General features: G+C 37.2%; 1 long non-coding RNA gene across 1 annotated transcript in view; it reads left to right on the plus strand.

Moving 5' to 3' along the window:
• LOC101705638 (uncharacterized) overlaps positions 1-20,787 on the plus strand; it is a 52,245-nt gene extending 31,458 nt beyond the window's left edge. The window contains exon 4 of the long non-coding RNA XR_002396107.2: positions 17,290-20,787. This is a non-coding gene — a long non-coding RNA (uncharacterized LOC101705638). The remainder of the gene's footprint in view (positions 1-17,289) is intronic.
• Positions 20,788-21,939: the final 1,152 nt, after the last annotated feature.

Raw genomic sequence — 21,939 nt, forward strand, 5'->3', positions numbered from 1 at the left:
TGCGATATCACCGCATACCTGTTAGAATGGCTAATGCCAAAACACAGAGAGCGCCGCAGGCCACTGAAGATGTGGGAAAACAGGAACACCTATTTGTTGCTGATGGTAATGTAAAATGATATAACCACTTTAGAAGACGGTATCTTACAAAAGTAAATGAAATCTTACCATATAACCAGCAGTTAATCTCCTTGGTATTTATACAAATAAACTGAAATTTTATGTCCCCCCCAAAAACCTATTCACGAACGTTTACATATCTTTGTTCACGATTGTCAAAATATAGAAGCAACTGAGATATCTTTAAATAGTTATTTTATGTATATCATATTGCACTTTTCTTTTTTCACTTAAAAATTTAGCTTGAAGTTTTCCTATATGAATGTGCTATAATTTATTGAACTTATGGGCATAATACTATTTACAGTCTTTTCTGTTGCAATGATGAGGAGAATGGTTTGTATGTAAGTAATTTTACAAATTTGCAAGTGTATCACTAGGAAAAAATTCAGAAGTAGATTTTTTGAGTAAAGAAGTTTATATATTTATAATTAACTAGTATGAGAAATTTCCCTACCAGATATAGTTTCCTCATCTATAAAGTAGGGATAATAATAAATATACTTCACAGTGTAGCTTTGAGAATCAAATAAGCACTTACCTTTAAACAAGTTTGAACTACTATCCTATTAATAGTGTTATTAGATGATATAAGGTAGCAAATTGCAAAATGTGAGCAATAGTACTTTAAATATGGTCTATTAATGTATTATCAAATTCTACAAATGCTAATTTGAGTGTAGCATATACAATACTATGTCAGTAACTCAGTAACAGGTAGAAATTCTTTGCATTTGGGATGTTTATATTAAGTTTGCTCCTAGCTTGTTTAAAATATTTTTCCCTTTAAAATGTTTTAACCATTTGCTGTGTTAGCCAAATTATGACAAGTTGAGAAATAGCAGATTGGGCTAATGGGAAGTTGCACTTACTTTTAAACATTTTAACTAAAATCGACTAGATTGAAAGTTTTCCACAGGTGTCATAAGGAAGAATATAAACCAATATGTTATCAGATGATTTTCACAGCCATTAATGTGGTTAGAAGATTTCCATCTAGTTCTGAAGAAGTTAAATTTTTTTAAATTTTTAAAATAACTTTATTATCAAACACACACACATACAAAAAATTAAAACCATTCAAAGAAGAACAATGCAAGGGGAAAAAACTACAATAATATTCAAATACAGTAGAACTCAACCAAAACAAAGCTGAAAAGCACTTAAACATTTTTCCATATAACTTAAAAAAGCATCTCAAGACACCAGAGGATGTGATTTGTTTCAGAAAGATCCCCAAAACCAACATTGAACAAATAATGATCTGGAAAAAAGCTCCAGTTAGTTAGCAGACTCCCCATAAGCCAAACTTCTAGAAGTTAAATATTTCAACTGGAAAAAAAATCAAATAAAACAATGCCATTCTCCATTATTAAAAGTTTTTCAATTTCTATGAATTTAAAAATATTGAGTGTTTTATTACTTTTTTTTGACCTTTATTAGTACATGTTTGCAGTACATATTGATCACATTGACTCTAGTGAGTTGGTACATGTACCCAACACATTTCAATTCTTTTTCCCCCTTCCCTCTACTCCCTTTGCATATTTCCAGCTTCATTTATATAAAATTATTTGAAATTGCTAAAATTTTTATAAATGCCCTACCTTATATATTTCTACATATTATATTGGAAGCTCCTAGTATATATCCATTTTTATCATATTCACTCAGAGATTAATATTTGCTGTTATGTTACTAACATGCTATATAATTTTAGGGACTATGAGGAGTATAAAATCACATGCACATAATAATAAACATGTATCTATAATTAACACCTTACAAAACTTTTAATTTAGAGATTTTACTTGAATATTACAAAAGGAAACTAAGTGGAATTTTGAAATTTATGAGAGTAGGATTCAAGCAGGCTTCTTTGATTACAAAGAATGGAAACAAACAGCATTGGTGGGACATGAGGATATCTTAGTGGAACTTAAGAACAAAGACTATGGTCGGTTTTCAGGAGGATCTGCAAATACAATTTAGATAGCAGCTCCCCCTGAAGAAGGTTTAGAAGGAGCTCCCTCCCTGTCCTCTGCTGTACTGGCCATCATTCTTTCAGTATAATAGATTTTAATTACATTGGGGTTTTTTTTTGTGCTAGGGATTAACTCAGGACCTTGCACTTGCGAGGCAGGTGTGGTGCCACTGAGCTAAATCCCAGGCCCTTAATTACGTTGTATTTTGATATTTCAAAAGGGTACAAATCAAGTTGTAGATAGACAGGATATGAGCCTAGATAGCAGTAAGCCATCCAGGGCCCCACCCTGTCCTGACTACAATCTTGCTATGTGAGTACAAAAACATAGAATTACTGTGTGTCTTAGTCACTTTCTCATGGTGGAGATATAATACCCAACACCTACAAACATAATGAAGGAGAGGTTTATTTTGGCTCATGTTTCCAGTCTATGGTTGGCAAGTTCTAAGGCAGAAGGGCATGTTAAAAGGGCCTGGGCAGGGGAAAGCTGCTCACATCATGGTGGCCAGAAAGCAGAGAGAGAAGGGAGGGGTTGGAAAGGAAGATGCACCCTGATAGGGCTGGCCTTCCGTGACCTGCTTCTAACCTTGCTTCACTTTCTAATAGGAAGTCAACTAAAGTCCCCCACTATGGTCTAGTCCTCTTCCAGAAGCCTCACCTATAAGCACAGAAGGCCTTTGGGGGACGTACTCAATGTGACATTTGCATATTCTGTGACATTTGCAAGAATATTTATTTCCCCAAATTTATCTCAAATATGTCTCTCCTCTCCCTAGACTAAAGCCTGGGACTTACCTTGTGGCTATCACTAGCAGCCTACTTTCTTTCTCTAGCTTGAACTCACTGCTGGACTGATAGGCTAATATCCTGAGAGAATGATGATTTAAACATGTTTGTATTTTATAATCCAAAAATTGATTTTTACAATGATACCTTTGACAGAGGTTTGTAAAGCAGCACAAGGAAGATGATAGGTCATGAGAAGGACCATTCCTTCACATATTGAAGTCAAATTTTTTAGATAAAACATAAGTTGACTTGAATATGACTCAGCACGGAGAATTTGGCCACAGTTATAGATTTGGAAATCATCAGAATCTAGGTTGTGGCAAGTCTGTGGGTATGAAGGACATACTCATGGGAGCATAGAGTAAGAGAAAACCCAAGCAGTAATATAAATGTCTTATATACCACTGACTCCCTATCAAATCTGTAAGCAAAGCAAAGCAGAAACACAATCTAGGATCATGGTTTCCACAGTTAGTTTATTTTGGGAAGTGTCTCAAGATATAGGAATTGATCCTGCTAAAGTGAGAGGAAAGAAAGAAAAGTGAGTTAAACATGTTTATCAGGCTGTTCCCTACTGTGGACACTGGTGCTGGATTCCTTGGGGGCCCTCTGAGAAGCCATGGAAAATGCACCACTAACAGTGTTGAAGCTATGGGTTGGGGGTACCCCTTAGGTCTTAACTTTCTGACACATGCAAGTTTGTTCATCTTCAGGCTTTGCAGTTCTTTGATGGTATCCCATACTGTGATGGCAGGGAAACCTGAGGTCTTCTTGTGTTTATTCTTCATTCATTTCATTGTTTTCATTAACTATACACTTGTTTTCAGTGTCTGTGTCTGAGACACTAGGAAGTGATTAAAGGTAAGAGAATCTTCCCTTTTTATTCAATAGGGATGGGTCACCATAGGGATAGAGAAGTTGAAAGGGGGTGCAAGAGATGAGAAACTGTACGTCAGGTGGCCATGAACCCAACTTTTATATCCAAAATATTCTTTCCAATTAAACATCCACTTTTGGCTATTCCTATTGAAGAGGAGGAGGATGCATTTTAGAAGTAGTTTTGCTATTCACTTCTGTTTCCTAGTAGTGATTAACAAATCCTTCCATCTCAGGCATAGTTGGCCTCTGTATCTTGATTACAGGTCCTTTTGCGTGTCATCTTGGAAGACCTGGATTCTCTGGACACCTCAGTTCTAGTGGGCGTTGTTTAGGGATGCTGGCAGCAATTTCAGGAACCCCAGGTAGCCATGTCACAGATAGTGGTAACCCATTCCCCACCCAGTACCTTAGTGTAAGTGTTTCTGAGCTTCAGGAGCTCAGAACATTGCTGCAATGGACCTCCAAAAAGTTCCAGGTCAGCTTTCCACTGGCAGCCAGATGAGTTGACAAATTAAAATTAAGGCAATATCTCAGACATACTTATCCTAAATATTTCTTATTTTTCTGAAATTCATGTTACCCAGAGAATCTTGGATCTGCCTGGAAGCCCTATACCTAAGCAGTAGATGCCTTCTCTGCTTTTATCAGCCCAGAGCTCCTCCACCAATATCTCACCACTAATAGGAAAATAGAGTGACAGTGGGCTTCCTCTTGGCTGTTGCTTGCTGATTGCAAGAGTAGAAAAAGAACCAACTATGGAGAGCAGCACGGTTTCTTCTTCTCCCAGCTGGATGTGATTCTTTGTAGGCTTCATAGGCCAAGCAAATTGATGACAGCTAGAGACAGTGAGCAATGTGTGGTCTGCTATAGTTTCTGCTTGTCCATAGCTTGGCTAATAGTTGGCTTGAGGCTGATGATGTAAGTTACACTTGAACATGTCCTGCCCTTCATCAGCCTTATCTTTGTAATGTAGTGAAATCGTGTCTTATAATGGGTTAGCTTCAAATGACAATACTTCACACTTGTTATGATTATTACTATAAAAAGACAGAGAATAACAAATGTTTTTGGAATGTGGAGCTGTTGGAACACTTGTGTATTACTGGTAGGAATATGAAAAGGTATAGCCACTGTGGAAAACAATTTGTCGGTTCCTCCAAAAATTAAAGACAGAATTACTATATGATCCAGTGATTCTATTTCTGGATATGTGCTCAAAGGAACTGAGGGTGGGAATTCAAGCATAGATTTGTACAGCAATGTTCAAAGAACTCTTATTCAAAATAGTAAAAAAGGTGGACAACACAAATATCCATTGATGAAAGATGGATTTTTTTAAAAAATGTAGTTATCTAATGACAAAGTAATATAATTAAGCTTCAAAAGGGAATCTGACATATGCTACAACATGGATAGAACTTGAAGATGCTATGTTAAGAGAAGCAAATCACAAAAACACAAGTATTGCATGATTCCACTCGTGAGAGATATTTACGGTGGTAAAATTCATAGACACAGAATGTTGGTTGCCAGGGGTTAGAGGAAGGGAAATAGTGAGAAAGTGTTCAATGGGAACATAAATTCACTTTGAGAAGTTGAGAAATTTCTACAGGATGATAGTGCTGGTTGCATAACAATGTAAATGTGCTTAACATCACTGAACTAGGTATTTATAATGGTTAAGATAGTAGATTTTTTTGCAACACGTGTTTCACCTCAATGAAAAAAATGACAGTGTATAAGATCAAAATTGTTTCAAGTCAAATTTTTAAAAGTGTTTAAAGCCAACATTTTAAAACTACTGTATATTGTTTCTTAACCTGGGTAGAAGATGTCTCACTGGAGAACTTTAGTATGGTCATTTTCCTCCAGTGCTGGTCTAGACTGTTTGCTCTATTGCATGAAAAACACAAATAAACTTCAAAACCCACAGAGCCGGCAAGATGCTCATTCATGAGAAGCCTAAGGAAACTGAGACCCTGTGAGGCCACTTCAGCTCTCTGCCTCTCAGCTCCTGCTCACTCAAGGCAATAATCTTTGTGTAGAGTGCTATGCTGAAAGTTTGCAGTATTTAAATATTTTCTTATTCTCTTTTCTCCTTTGCTGAATGTGTATGGTTGAATTCATGCAAGTAAAATGACTGGTGCAACTGGATTAGAATCACTATTATTTATTAGCTCTTTACTATGTATCAGATTGCTGTGCCCATTGTTCTAAGTACCCTGCTTGGAATATTTCATTTACTTCTTAGAATAAACCCCAAAGGAAGGTCAAATTGCAAAGCCTGGAAGCTTCTGCAAATAAAAAAAGATGATACTTATACCCAACTTTATCCGTAAAGTATGTGATTAAGGATCAGATTGCCTCCTCCAGTAAATGAACTAGAAGAGTTATGGGAAATCTCCAGTGAGGTTCTGGTACAGGAGAGTCAGAGATTTGGGGCCAATAGCTATTAACCATATGTGGCCATTTGAAAGTAGTGGCTGTTAGTGATAGAGGAAAATAAGAAGCAGAGAGGAGTGGAATCATCCTGATAGAGAAAGATGCTTCTATTATTAAGAATTTTCCAATTTCCATGGAAACTGGCTGTGATTGTGGCCCTTGTGGTCCAAATGATCCCCTAGCATGGTTTCCATCTTTCTTTCAGTTGACCCAGATTGAGAGAGTTTGTGTACTATCCAGCATTGATGGCATCCAAGTCTACATTATTAAAATTCCAGTTGCTTTCATGAATGTTTCATATATATCATCAGAAGAAAAGATAGCTTGTCTAATGGAATAGTCAACTGTTAGGACTCAGGAGGTGGGGTTTATTATTTTTTTCCCATTAAGTTTATTGGTACATTTTAAGTATAAAATACAGTTACATTCATCATTGGGATCCTGTACCTTTATATGATATATCTTGGTTCTTATTTTTTCCCCATTCTCCTGCCCTCCCTTCACCCCCTCCACCCTTCCCTATTTACAAAGACTTTGTTTCCATTTTTTTCTCATATTTTTTCTTTTCCCTTCTTTCATTTCCCCTACCCCTCCCACTTCCCCTAATCCTTTAGACCTTTTTTTTCCTATTCCACAATATCAATTATACATTTAAAAAATTATAATATCAAGATTTAGAGGACATTACCACAGATTTTACAAAATTTAAAAGGATATAGAACCCATATTACAAAAATCTTTTTTGAAATAAATATGACAACTTTTATGAAACACCTTGGAAGACAAATTAATAAAAATGACTGTGGAAGAAATGTAAATTTGAATAGCACCTATTAAAGAAAGTATATTCCTAGCTTTAAAACCTACCTGTAAGACAACAACATGCTCATATACATTTTCACTGATGAATTATCTCAAACATTTAAAGCAGAAAAAAGAAGGAACACTTCTGCCCTCATTTTAGGAAATGAACATTGTGCTAATACTAAAACCAGGTAAAGATAATAGAAGAGAGAAGTATGAACATAGATAAAAATTTGTTTAACAAAACAATTATTAGAAGTCAGATCTGGCAGTATGTAGAAAGTGGTTTTATTATAGGGATGGCAGTGTTGGTTCAGCATCGGAAGATCCACCCCCAAAAGTTATCATTTTAACAGAGGAAAGGAACAAGCCATAAGATCCTATCAGTAGTTGGAGAAAAAGTATTGGACTAAATTCTACAACTGTTCATGGTAAAAGCTATCAGGAGACTAGAAGTAGAACAGAACCTTCTCAACAGATCAAAGACATGTACTCCATACTTTCAGCAAAAATGCCTTATATGAGTGGAAATGATACAATGCTTTCTCCCCTAGGTGGGGAACAAGGGCAGATATGCCTACTCTTCATCTGTCCATTAAACTTTGAAACATAGGCCCAAACCAAAATAGTCTGGCAATAAAAACAAACAAATAGCATAGAATTGGCAAGGTAGAAGTAAAATCTTTATATGTAGATGAAATGATCATCTACAGAGAAAATACTAAGAAATCTCTAGGAGCCCCTAGAACTTGTATTTGAATTTATCAGGATTAGAAAACACAAAGTATATATAAAAATTCAGGTCTATGTATACTTGCTATAAATTAAGAATTGGATATTGAAATTTAAAAGTTATGTAGGAGTACAAAGGACCTGGAAGAGTAAAAAGAAAAAATAATGTGTTGGAAGACATTTAGTACCTAATATTAAGACTTCCTCCAAAGTTACCATAGTCAAGACAGTGTTGGCATAAGGAAAGACATATAGATCAATGGAATAAAACAGAGAATCTAGAAATAGAATCACACATATATGGTCCACTGATTTTTGAAAGATTATTTAACATTAACATTTTATAGAACATAAACTCAACTCAAGAGCAGAGGAAAAGATAATGTTTTCAACAAATGTTGCTAGAACACCTGGTATCCATATGCAAAAATTTAACATCGACCCTTTATTTCCATACATAAAAATAACTTGAAAGGATCTATGAACCTAAATATGAAAGACTAAAACTATAAAATTTTAAGAAGAAATTACAAGGGAAAATGATCATGAATTTAAGGTCGGCAAGAATTTCCTAGGATACAAAAAAGATGATGTAAAAAAGAAAAAAAATGATAAATGAGATTCCATCAAAATTTAGAACTTTAAAAGACATTGTTAAGAAAATGAAAAGTAGTCCTTAACCAGAACATATTTATAATACACATAACCTATGACTAGAATATACAAAGAACTCTTACAGCTCATTAATGGACAACCCAATTAAAAAGTAGACACAAGAAGATGATAAATAGCCAGCATAGCACAAGGAAAGGTGTTCAACAAATAGAATCAGAAAAATACTGATCAGTACAATAACAAGATCATATTATACACTCATTAGGGAGATGAAGCTCAAAGTATTAAAAGAACAAATGGCAGCTTAGGTGTGAACCAGTTAGAACTTTCTAATACTTCTAATGTGAATGTAAAATGATAAAACCATTTTGGAAAACAATGTAGAAATTTCTTGTATTACTGTTAAGAACCAACAGTTCTGTTCTTAAGATTTTAAGAGAAATGAAAACACCTGTTCACAATAGATTTGTACATACAGGTTGACTGTTCTTTATCTGAAATTCTTGGGGCCAGAAGTGTTTCAGATTTTGGTTTGAAGTCCACTTGGTCTGCAAAGAGGATAGCTACTTCTGCTTTTTTGGGGTTCCTGTCCCATGGAGTGTGGTTTTCCACCCTTTAACTTTCAGTCTATGAGTTTGTTTTTAAATTAAGTGTGTTTCTTTTATGATGTGTATTGTTGGATCTTCCTTCTTGACCCATTCTGCCAGTCAATTTCTTTTGATTGGTGAATTGAGACCATTAACATTGATGATTATAACTGATACATATTGACTTATCATTGTCATGACTTTTTCTTCTTGTTGGATTCTCCCCCTTTCTATTTAATTTCTTGCCATAATCAGTGGATTAATACTGCTGGGCTTCCTGGGGTTGTGATCCTCGTTGTCTTTTCTTAGGATATGGTCTAATAATTTTTGGAGTGCTGGTTTGGTATTCATGAATTTCCTCAGGTGCTCTTTGTCATGAAAGTGTCTTATTTCTCCATCAATTTTGAAAGATAGTTTTGCATGGTACATCAATCTGGGTTGAAGTCTGTTTTTCTTTAGGACTTGAAATACATCACTCCAAGCTCTTCTTGCCTTGAGGATTTGTGTTGAGAATTCTGCTGTGATTCTGATGGGATTTCCTTTGTATGTGGTTTGTTGCTTTTCTCTAACTGCTTGTAGAATTTTTTCTTCTGTTGGGTTTCTGGAATCTTAACTATTATATGCCTGTGTGTAGATTTTTTTTGACCATGGCTAGTTGGAGGCCTATATGCCTCACTTATCTGTATGTCAAGTTCTTTTCCCCTCCTTTGGAAGTTTTCGGCCATCACTTCTGTAAACAGTTTTTTAATGTTGTCTGCACTCTCTCCTATTTCTTTACTGACTCCAATCAATCTTATGTTATTCTTTGCATCATCTAGCAGCTGCTGGATTGATTTCTCATGGTCCCTTACTATTTTAAAGCAATTTTTCTTTTCCTGGTCACTAATTGCAATCTTATCTTCTATATCTGAAATTCTGTCCTCACATTGGCTCATTCTGCTGCGTAAACTTTCAATGAAGTCTTTAATCTCCTGGAAATCTGTTTGCATCTGTTTTATGGATTCCATCTGTTTCCTATGTTGAGATTCCATCATTTTCCTCAGCTCCTCTATTTTTTTTTTATCTGTGTCCACTCTAAACTTGTTAATCATGTCTTGCACTATGGGCACAATCTCTGCTGTTATGTGAGAAATTATTTCTGATTTCTGATATTTTTCCAGATCCTCTTTTGTTGCCAGTTCAGGGAGTCCAGGTGGTTGAGTATCAGATTGTTCCATCTTGTTTCCCTTTGGGGTTGCTTTACATGATCTGGAAGTCTGATTTTGAGACTTGTTTACGTGTCTTCTCATTTCAACAGATGCAGCCCACTGTGCCTTTGTTGAGCCAACTTTTTGCTCACCCAGTGGTGTTCAATTCTTAGCAAGCCACCGAGCCTTTTCTCTGCTGCTCACCAGTAGACTAATTCATGGGTTCAGAAAGGTGGCCTTCTGGATCCCTGAGCTGACCTGTTGTCTGGGTGGGCTTCTGGCTGGGGCCTGAGCACACTTGGGATGGTATCCATGTGTGCCACTGGCTAGGGCTCCTATGTAGCTGTTGTCTGGGAGGGACTTTGGCTGGGGGCTGTGCTCCCCAGTTCCTGTTGTGTGAGCAAGCTTCTGGCTAAGGTCTTGGGCATTTACTGATGGTATTGGAGCAAACCTCTGGCTGTCGCTTGTGTGCCAGTGCAGCTCTTTCCAGGTGGGCCTTTGGCTTGAGCCAGTGTGCCCCAGCCTCTTGGGTCAGGGTGGAGCCCTTGCTGAGATCTGCTTGCAGCTGTGCTGCTCTGGTCCATACAGCTGCTCCCCCAACTCAGGTGGTCTGGTGTGCCTTTATTGCAGAGATCTTCTCCACTTTTCTGGTGGGCTTTAATGTTCTTCAGCGGGCCTCAGAGAGGCCCTCTTTCAGTCATTCACTTCTACTCTATCTTCTCAAGCTCATAACAATGTCCTTTATGACCCCTGCAACTTTGTGGTATGGATCCAGGTAATGGCTTGGCACAACTGGGGGTGAAGGTTCTGGTGGCCACACGGCTCACCTCCTTGGCACTCAGGAGGTGGGGTTTAGATGACAGTATTTCCATTAGCTTGATGAGTGGCTTTGGGAAAAATACCTACTCTTTGTAGACACCAGTTTTCTAGTATATAAAAAGAGGATAATATTACTTGCTATGTCCATTTTTTGGAAGGAGTACATATAAAATTATTAAAGTGTTTTGAGAAGATTACAAAGCAAAATGTAAATGCAAATGATCACTATTACTTTTGGCCAAAAGAAAAATATAATTTATCATATGGTCTGTTACTAGCAATATGGGGAACGAATTCCTTTAAAAGTTTTCAGAAGTGCACTGGTATGGGACCAAGGGGCCACATGCAGTTTTCTAAATTTTTGTGACCTTATGACTTGTCTGTTCAACTAGATTTTTAATGTTACTGAGGGCAGGGATTCTATGATGTATGTATTTGTTTCCTTCTTAGGGCCACACACAATATAGATGTGTGTAATAAGTCCTGAGGGGATTCTGACTAAAGGACAGGTAGATTAGGATTCATCACCTTCTGTAGAAATTCAAGAGAAGTTAGATTCTCTGGGACTACTCTTATTTAAAGAAAACAATAGGAATTTGTGTATATTATATGCAATACGTATGTTTTGCATAGATGCTTTTACACAGAAGCAATGCAAATAAAATCAGTATTATGGAGTCTTCCAACTGGGAGAGAGATTGTTTTAAACTGTTGTTGTTCATATGTTATTAGGGTGAATTTACTGAGGATGTTATACAAAATAGTATTCAGAAGAAAACTTTTTTCAGGAATATTTTTTTGAATAGAAGACATTCACATAGTCAAGATTTTAACATTTATAAAGTTATAAATTTATCATTCTGTTAAACAAGCAGAAATGTAATTACAAAAATGTCATAAAATTGCCATTTCAGCTCTGGTAAAGATGGATAATCTATGCAGGCAAGAGCTTTAGAGATGTTTGAGCTGTGGCTACACAATCACCTATGAGTGACAGTTAATATTTTTAAGAGGGAAAAAAGATGATCCTACTGGCGATTCTTACCTAGTTGGATTCTGAAATCAGACTTCATTTATGGGAAACTTGCTATATATCCTATAACAACTTCAAAATAATTTTGAACCTTGGGAGTCTATATTGTAGGACAGGGGTCAGCAAATTATAGCCATGATTCAAATCTACATTTCACCTGACTTTCCAAATGTTTCATTAGAATTTAATCAAATTTGCTATTTGTAATGAGTTGGATCTAGCATGTCTCCCCAAAGTCTCATGTATTCAGAAATGGGGCTTTTCTAATGGATAATGTGAAATAGGAAGAAAAAGTGCAAAGGGAAGGGGGAAGTGGGAGAGGTAGGGGAAAAGAAAGAAGGGAATGGAATTAATATAAGAAAATGAAAAAAATGGAAACAAAGTCTTTGTAGATAGGCAGGTATGGAGGGGTTGAAGGGAGGGCAGGGAAATGGGGAAAAAATTAGAACCAAGATGGATTATGTAAAGGTGCAAATTTCCAATGATGAATGTCATTATATTGTGTACCTTAAATGTACCAATAAAATTAATTAAAAAAAGAAATGGGGCTTTTAGAGGGTGACTGGGTCATGGGGTACTATACTCATCAGTGGATTGATCCATTGAGAAGTGCTGTTAGGAATTAGGGCTTGGTTGGAAGAGGTCGGTCACTGGGGGCACACCATTGGAGGGTATATCTTCCTCCCAAGCTCCTTCCTTCTCCCTCTGCTTCTTGGCTGCCTTGAGGTGAGGGCCTTTTCTCTGACCATACCTTTCTGCCATGCTATTTCTGTCTTAGAGCCAGCTGACCATAGATAGAATTCTTGAACTGTAAGACAAATTAAATTAAATCTCTTCTCCTTTAAGTTGTAGGTGCTGGGTATTATGCCCCAGTGACAGGAAAGCTGATTAATACACCATTCATCTACTTATGTCCTTTGGCTACTTTTGATGACAACAGCAAAGTTAATGGATTAGTTATAACAGAGGCTAGCATTTATTATCTGGCCCTTTGTAGAAAATGTTTACCAATTCCCATAAATAGCCTGTGAAGTTGAATGTATTCCTCCCCCCATCCCAAGGGTGCTTCATTACCTATTAAGCTTATACGGTTTATTAGAACTTCTACATTTACTTATTTTTCTTATTCATTTTTCACCTTTGACTGTTTCTAATAAAGTATTATTTTCCTTACTTTTACAGTGTAGAAATTAGTAAAACCTACTTCATTGGGTTTGTGTGAAGATGAAAACTGGTGATGACAAATGGTGATGTGAATTACTGCACAACTTATTGAACTCTTAGTCACTGAACTGTACTTACTGGAACAAAATAAAAATAGTTAAGGGTAAAGCACATGAGCCTGGAAAGGTAAAGAAAGGTTTATTGAGGAGAGGTATTTTTGAAGAAAGGGTGAGAACTCAAATGGTGGCAAGGATCCTGTTATCATCTGTAGCTGAAGAAGGCTGGCTAAGCCACCATCTAATCTTCCTAGCAAGGAAGCCTCCTACCTTCACTTTGTGCTACATCTCCACCATGTTTTGAAGGGCCAGAGGGTTATGTTTTACTAGTTGTTCACTTGATCCAGAGAAGTAAATGCCTCTCTAATTTCAATCTATGCCTTCTATCACTAAGATAAACTAGTAATGATTTGCCAATAAGATGCAATTACACTGGTTACTGAGGTCAATATTCAATCAGTGGTTCCATTCTGAGTGCTGCTCTGATCAGTTGGTCAAAAATTTCCTTTCTTTAGATGCTTTGTAAACCATGATTGATCCAGAGGTTTAAGGGTTTAAGATTGGGATGTGATTTTGTTTTTAATTCAATTTTTGAACAGTGCTTCAAACTCTGGACAAATGTGATAGAGTCTCCCTTGGGAAACACCTGGCCAGCTGAGAACAGAGTTGGCACTTTTTCATACTCCCTTTATCACCCCTCCTCTTCTCCAAATGAGGATCAGGCTCTGAAAACTAGTAAATAAAGTAGACTATTCTGACTATTTTGTGGGGAGTTAAAGAAGTCACATTGGTCACTAGCAGCAAAACTTTCTCATTAAATATTTTCAGTTGTTTTCTAATGTGCCTGGTTATCTTTTTCCCATATCTCCACACTCTTTTAGATTTTCCCTTATGAACTAGAGCAGCTCAGCTTTCCCTCATTTTGGAAATCTCACTCAAAACAATGAAGTTCCTGTAGGTTGTCAGACAAGGTTAACTTGTTCCTCATATACTCTCCTCGTGGATACTAGTCCTGATCACCACACCAGGATCTGCTGCTGGTTTATAGAAATAGCTCAAAATTAAGTGAAAACCAATCTAAATGAAATTTTGAAATTTCCTTCCAGGGACCCAAAATAATGGTACTTCATTGAATTTTGATGTTCAACTGGGTCATAATCAAGTAGGATTCCTCATATTTTGCCTCGCCTCCCCCAGAGCCTGCTGGACTCTCTTTTCTGTCTGTCTGTCTCTGTCTGACTCTCTCTCTCAATCTCTCTCTCTCTCTCCCTCCCTGAGTTTATCCTCAAGTTTAATTTAAACTTAGTTAAAAGGTTGAATTTTCATCATCTTGGTTTTGATATGGATTTATATTTACTTATGATTTATAATCAGAGATTTGTAGTAGCTGGTTGAAGATCTTCTGTATAGCTAAGATTTTATTACTTTATGTTTAAAATTTAAATCTTTAATCCTTCAGGATTTTATTTTTATAATGTAGCAACATGCTTTAAATTTAAAGTATATATAGCTTTTTTCCCATAAATCCCTCTCATAGGAATCTAGCTAATGAAATAATGGCCCCAAGACTTTTCTAAACAAAGATATTTACCACATTATTTGTCAAAGAAAAAGCAAACAAAACAAAAAATACATCATGCTCATAAATAAGGGAAGGATTGGATACAGTCTTCTATAATCCTATTATGAAATATTGTTTCCTAAAATATATGAATTAAATCTCTATTAATGAACACAATAAATCCAGTTGAAGATTATCACTAATGTATTGTCACATGAAAAAAAACCAAATTGTAATAACAATCCTAAGTCCTTCACATCAATGTTTATTTGCTTAAAAATATAAAAAGATGTGACTAGAAAAACCCCATACTGGTATAATGCTTACTTTTGTGGGAGATGGAAATATAATTAATATTTTCTTTATATGAATTTACATTATTCACTGGGCTCAGTGGTTATGGTGAACACATGTCAATTCTGTGACCTAATAAAAGATTACATATGACAAAATGATTTAAAAAATAATAAAAGTAAAAATATTCCTGTCCTTAGAAACCTGAGTACGGGGCTGTGGATGTATGGAGCTCAGTGGTACAGCACTTGCCTGGTGTGCACAAGACCTTGGGTTTCATCCCAGCACTACAAAACCAATCCAGAAAAGTGAGTCCCAACCTCTTTGGGAGCTAACAGATATAAGAAGAGTCTTGGGTCGTGTCTTGTCACAGTCCACTTCTGCAAGAGCAGGGACAATCCTATAGACAAGAGAATCCCATAGATATTTGTCTTGGATTATGTTGACTTTGCTTGCCTATTTCTTAAGATGGTGTCTACTTGCATTCATTTTCCTGGTAACTCACCATCAACCCACAGAATGTTGACTCCAACCAATTTCAGGGCAGATTTTTAGTGTCTCTTTTCTGCTATTTTCTGAACTTGAATTATTACTACATTTATTGTAGGTTAAAAGAAAAAAAAGGATTAGAGTTAGATGGTCAAAGACGCAGGTTTGAGTAGAGTTTCCTGGTACCGACTATGTCATCTTAAATTAATGACTACTAGTCTTAGGTTCCTTCACTACCAAATTGGGGCAAGTATGGCTTTTCAGTACATCTCAGCCAGGATAAGAGATCATGTTGGTAAATCCTACCTTATAGGATTTACAAATTCAAAATACTACAAACCATCTCCTTTATCTATGATTATTTTCCTTTTTTAAAAAAAAGTTACTTTTTTCCTGCACGAGGGTCCCCGTGGGAAGCGTTGCTCAGTCTTTTGATCTCTCTGCCTATGGTGCTTGTCCAGAAAAGCACAGAGGTCAGGATGGTTGTTACAGGGAGCACTCTGAAGACCCATAGAAAAGAAATTTTAGGCTTTTTGCCTATTAGGTGAGTAGGAAGTGTTCCTGTGATTTTCACCATTGTTCCTTTTATCAGACGGCTCAAAACCAAACCAGAAACTCCTCAGCTCTGGTTTAATCTTTGTTGTTTCTGTTGTACACTGGACAACAACTCTTTTTGTAGTATTTTCAGTCTTAATCTGGATGTTCGATCTGTTATCTTTTTTTCTCCCCATCTTTGGTTATGCTTCCTAATTTGTTACAGTTGCTCCTTCTTTAACAAGCAAAATCATTGCCTCAATAACAAGAATTATATGTTAATGTTAAGGTGTGAAGCAACAAGAGTACATGACTGTTACTGGAACGTACTAATAATCAACATTAGTCTATTACTTGCAAGTAACTAATCACTGTACATGTGGTATCTCTCCTAATCCTCAAAACAGAGGCTCAGCGTGGGTACTCAGTTTGCCAAAGGTCACACTGCTAGTGAGTGACAGAGTCAGAATTTAACTCATTATTTTTATTAAATGAGCAATCTAAAGTATTTTAACCCCCAATTAAAGGACTAATTATGGCTGAATTACATATCATATCAAACTGACACAAGAGATCATAAGCCTGGCCAGTATCTATGCCATGTAACTCCAAAGACTTCTTTTATCTGGAGTTACTCAGGTAAAAATACTCATAGTCCAACTGTTAGTCCAACTTAGTCAGTTATGAAATTCTTGCAAATTCCTTTTCAGGGGAATAGGTTCTAAAAAACATGCTTTGGGGAAAGCTGCCTCAGCAACCATCAGATTCTGGAACCAGTGCTAGCTCCCTGCCCCCTCTCTGCCCCAAAGTTTGCTTAGCTCATGTGAAGGGCAAGGTTTAACTATGCTTTTGTTCTTTTTTGGGTGCATAAGCTGTTAATTAATTTCAATTGTAAAGAAATAGGAATTGCCACATGTCCTTTGTACTTGTGATCTTGTATTCTTTTGGCAGAAAGCACTGAGGACCATTGTTCTAACTCCTCTCTTTTCACATTGTATTTTTCACGACAAAGCATACTTCTTGTCTTCCATACAGATTTGGGGTTCTGTTTGGGACTTTTGTTTCTTTTTTCTTCTTTATTTATTTTAGCAGTTGACATTCTGCAAAGAAGCAGCAGAGAATGCCTTTGCCAATGGTGTAGGTGAAACAGGCTGCTAAAATGACCAACACTGTCTCCCTTATCCTTGTATGTTTCAGGTGGATTTTCCAAGGACAGAGGAGAGTGTTCACTGCCTGGATATTAATTTTCTTCCCATGGAAAAGGAGCCAGGAGATGGATCACTACGTGTTTAACTAGCACAGAGAAAGCAGTCCGCATCCATCTATCTTCCATTCAGTCTCCCTTCAGAAAGACATTATGGGTGAATCCCACTCCTCTGACTACAAGTGTCTCGAGTAACAGCTTTGCAAGTGGCCTTAACAGAGTGTCAGGAAACCAATCAATGTAGCTTTTCACAAAGGAATCTACTTGATCAATATCACCAAGCACCTGCAGACCTAACACACAGATCACATAGGAGTTTTCATGATCAATAGAAGTTATACAGGAAATAAATTATTGGGGATATTTACATCGGTATGTCATAAATGCTGTGTGCTGATAGCTTTGTTCTTGGGGAGCTATGCTAATATAATAAAAGTGTTAGGAGCGACAGTGCTTAAGCTGCAGGAGAGCCTCTCAGGGTTAGCTTCAAAGATGTAACTAGTTTTGAAGGAAAATTGGTTTAAAAATGTTGCCCTAATTTTTCCTCACCAAGTAGATTGTAAACTTTTTGATGGATGGGATTATTTTGATGTTTCCATACCACGAGTATTGACATAACATAGGGAAATCAATAAATTCTTGCTGAGTTGATTACCATTCCCTATACTTCTCCTGGGACTCATGTTAATACCAAGAGGTCATCCTTTTATAGCACTCTATCTTTTCTTCCAGGATTCTTGGAGAAATGCCCACATGTAAATGCTGCAAATTTTTCTGGCAAATAGTCTGTGGCTGAAATGTTTGGGCATTAAGCTCAAGTCATAACTGTACCACAGTAATACATGGAGACATTGCCTGGATTTGCCCTTCCTGGTGTTCATATCTGTATCGGTTTCTTGACTCATAACAAATTGCTTTATCTCTTAATGGCTTAAAATAACTGTAGTTCTAGGTATGGGTTGGTGAGTCAGCAGTTGGGCTGGGTTCAGAGGTAGATTATTCTGTTGCTTTTGCCTGGGGTCCTGTATCATCAGTGGTCTGATGGTTCAAATTGGGAGAAGTGCAAGGTGACCTCACACTATGTCAGGAAATTGGTCCTGGTTGTCACTGAGCCTCTTTCTCCATGTGACCTCTCTTCTCTAGGGAGACTACCCTAGGCTCTTTCTGATCAGGAAGCACTGCAAGAGGATGATTGTAAAGCTGCAAGGACATTTGCAGCCTCAATATAAAAGTCATACACATCAATACCTCTACCTTCTCTTAGTCAAAGTAAGACACAAGGTTAGCTCAGAGTCAAGGAGAAGTGAAACAGACTTCCCTCTTGCTGAAGAAGTAGACAAGTCACATTAAAAAGGAGGAGGGGAAAAGGACAGAAAAGATAACTGCAGCTATCTTTGAAAAACACTTTGAGTACAATTTCCTTTTATTCCCTCTCCATCATGCACCTAATTCAAGGAGCTGGGTTATCTCAGCTCCAAAAAGAACACTTTGAATCAGCTTTTCCATTAAAAATGCTTCCAAAGTTTCCTTAGGCTGAAGGTGAGGGTCAAGAGCAAGGAAGATTCAAATGACCAAAGAAAGAACCAGAAACAGGCTTGCAGAGATGGTCACATGGAGGAAGCAAAATAAATCCCACAATGTTAAGCATGTCTCAGGAGTGGCTTGGGAGCCACCCAAGCTGAAAGAGCCATGAGTCAAAGAGAAACTGGAGACCCGTGTGGAACAATGGCTAAAAGTAAGGAAGGAGAAAGTGTCTCAGAGGACATTAGCCTAGACAGAAAATGTGAGGACCAGATATCCACCTTTCCCCTCCATTTCCATGTGGCTAATAGCTTAACACTATTTATTGCCACCCAATCTCTAGTATCTTCCCTGGGAGAAGAGGAAGAGCCAAGTGGGCTGATATTACCTACCTACATCCTCAATGGGACAGAGGCTTGATGTCTGCCTATGATCTCTTGAAGCTGTGCTATGCAAGGATCTTATCAAACCTGATGCCAGTGAAATTCTTGGTAAACATTATGCAAGAAAGCTCCCTTTGAGGGGGAAATTCATGGTCTTATAAACATTGAGAATTTGTAGTGCATTTATTATTTCCATAGTGGAGAAGGAACAAGATTCTTCCAGAACCCAAACATGAATTTCTCCCACACATGACACTGAAGCACGTAGTGTTTACCTGGTGACATCTGGTCTAGAAGTTCAATTCCATGTGTTTTGTCAGTGCTCACATTTCTGAATTGAACCAATATTTTTGAGTATCTATTATGGGTCACATGTAATAGTGTTTGGGAGGCACAATGGTGATCAAGAGACTTAGTTCTTGCCCACTCAGAGGTTAGGAGGTCCAAGAAGGGCTCTTCTGTGGAATGGCTTTATATTTTCCATTCTAGGAGAGCTATATAGTCCTAAAGAAGTCTGTATAAATCTTGGTAGGAAGATTCTACAGATTCACCATAAGGGAGTCATTGGAACCTCCCTAAAACTGATGTGACATAGGACAAATAAAATCAAAGTGGCTCACCTAAATCCTTCAGTCTCATAAACACACCCAGCTGTCCAGTGTCTCCCAATTCTGTGTCACATCTGGAAGAGTACTCTTGGAAATGACTCAGTGCAATGAATATTTCTTAATGTAAGCAAGAATAAGTTTGCCAGTCCTATTAGCATTCCTCTAAAACCTTACTATCTCCTAGGTATGATAAGAACTCTGATAAACTAATGCAATGTGACAATAGGTAATTATAACTTAGTGATGAAACATACTTTTATACTTTGTAGAAAATTAAAAAATGTAGACCAGTAATAATAATCTGAGTATAGAAAAAGTAATGTCCCAGAGATTTGGGAACTTAGTGCCAATCAGTGTATTTTTTATGAGTCCTGTTTAACCCCACTCGAAGCATGATGAGAAAATATACAGTAACTTATAGTAACTTTTCTTTCTTTTAAAACTTTCAGAAAAACCTAGCAGTCAGCAGGAAAAAAAGGGTGCACTGACATTTGTGAACGAGCACACAGCCCCTCATTGATCATTTCTCCTCTAGGAGTCCTCTGAGAGATATACATATATAATTCTAGGGGCAAAAAATCTTTTCTCTGACAATGAACAATCTGTAGTTATATCCTGGATAAGCCCAGCCAGACTCAAAAATTGGTTACATGTCAGATAAGAGCTTGGAGGGCAACTTGGAATTTCTCAGGGATGTAAAATAACCCTTAGATCTCAACCAAAACAAAATAAACAGTAAAAAAACCAATCCATTAATCTCTTTGCTTGTCATCAGAAAAACAACCTTTGAAAGTTCACAATATTTTGATTTTTCAAATAGTAAATCAAGGAGAGAAGTCCTTGAAAGTACTGGCATAAAGATTTGTGTGTCATTAACCTGGGGGTGGGCATCTAAGGGGAAAGCTTTCTGTTGCTGAAATTCTTTTGGCTTTTATTTCTGTTGGAACTGAACAGCTAAACACAGTCAAGGGCTAACTCTAAGGTCAACAATGCTCTTGTGAACATTCTTAAATACCTTGCCAAGGTCTCAGTAACATTTGAGTATTTCTGGAACATTAAGTACCTTAAAGAATTGATATGTTGAACTCTCCTATCTGCAAATCATATGAAGGGATTCTGTTATAAAAGCAGTCAGCATGGGTCTGTTCATTGAATGGATGGACAGAATTGAGGCCAATGTGGTGTCCCAGACTGCACAAGGCTCTGTAGTGACACATCCTTGGCCTCCAATTCCATGTTAACATTGTTCTGGCTACTTAACCTAGGATAGATCTCTTACCCTATCTAGTCAATGAAAGAACAATAAGATGCTTACCTCACAGGAATGTTTTGGGTATAAAAATAGCTTTTTATCAATAAAGTAGCATCAGCAAGGTGTTGGGATAAGAGTTTTCGATGACTGTCTTTCTAGAGAAATGTCAATTTTGACAATTACCTCCAGGCAAGAGCACCTTTATAAAAGTTCAGGAGTCCAGTGGAGTTGTCCCAGTAAATCACTGGAGAAAAAATTCCAAGAAAATATATTGAAGAGTGTAAGAAGAATCGTTTAACTTTATCTGCATCACCTCTTCCCCAAGGGAGCAAGGTCAGTGCCAGAAAGACCACTTTAGCCAGCAGTGTCTCCCAAGGGGGACAGTGAGAGCTTTATTGGTAAGCACCTAGCTTGGTCAGCTCTGTGGGACATTGCCCACTTTTTTCTATCCTCATCCTCAATACTGAGGTCATTGGTGTGGCTGAAAGGTAGGGAAAGACTGGGAGCAGAGAAGAGAGACAGAAATTTGTAGAAACCAGAGCTGGGAACTCAACAAAGGGCTTTGGATCTTACTGACCACTTTACAAATATCATCAGGAAGCCTGCCCAGGAGCCACCTCGGACATCTTGCCTGTGGACCCCGTCAACTGATCCACAGACATTCCCAAATCTCTGTGTAACTCAGGCATACCCTCACCCTGGGACTGGGGGCCTGCACATGGCCCTGCAGAAATGGAAATTTACAAACTGACTGACAAAAATTCAACATGATTTTAAAACTTTATTTATTAGTACATGTTTGTGATACAGAAAGACTACTTTCGTTGTGAATATTTGGTACATATATATGACTTATCTTAATTCTGTTTTGTGTCCCCT

The sequence above is a fragment of the Heterocephalus glaber genome, unplaced genomic scaffold (genome assembly GCF_053883595.1).
Source record: "Heterocephalus glaber isolate CG9 unplaced genomic scaffold, H.glaber_assembly_v1.0 deba00000071, whole genome shotgun sequence".
NCBI classification, from domain to species: Eukaryota; Metazoa; Chordata; class Mammalia; order Rodentia; family Bathyergidae; genus Heterocephalus; species Heterocephalus glaber.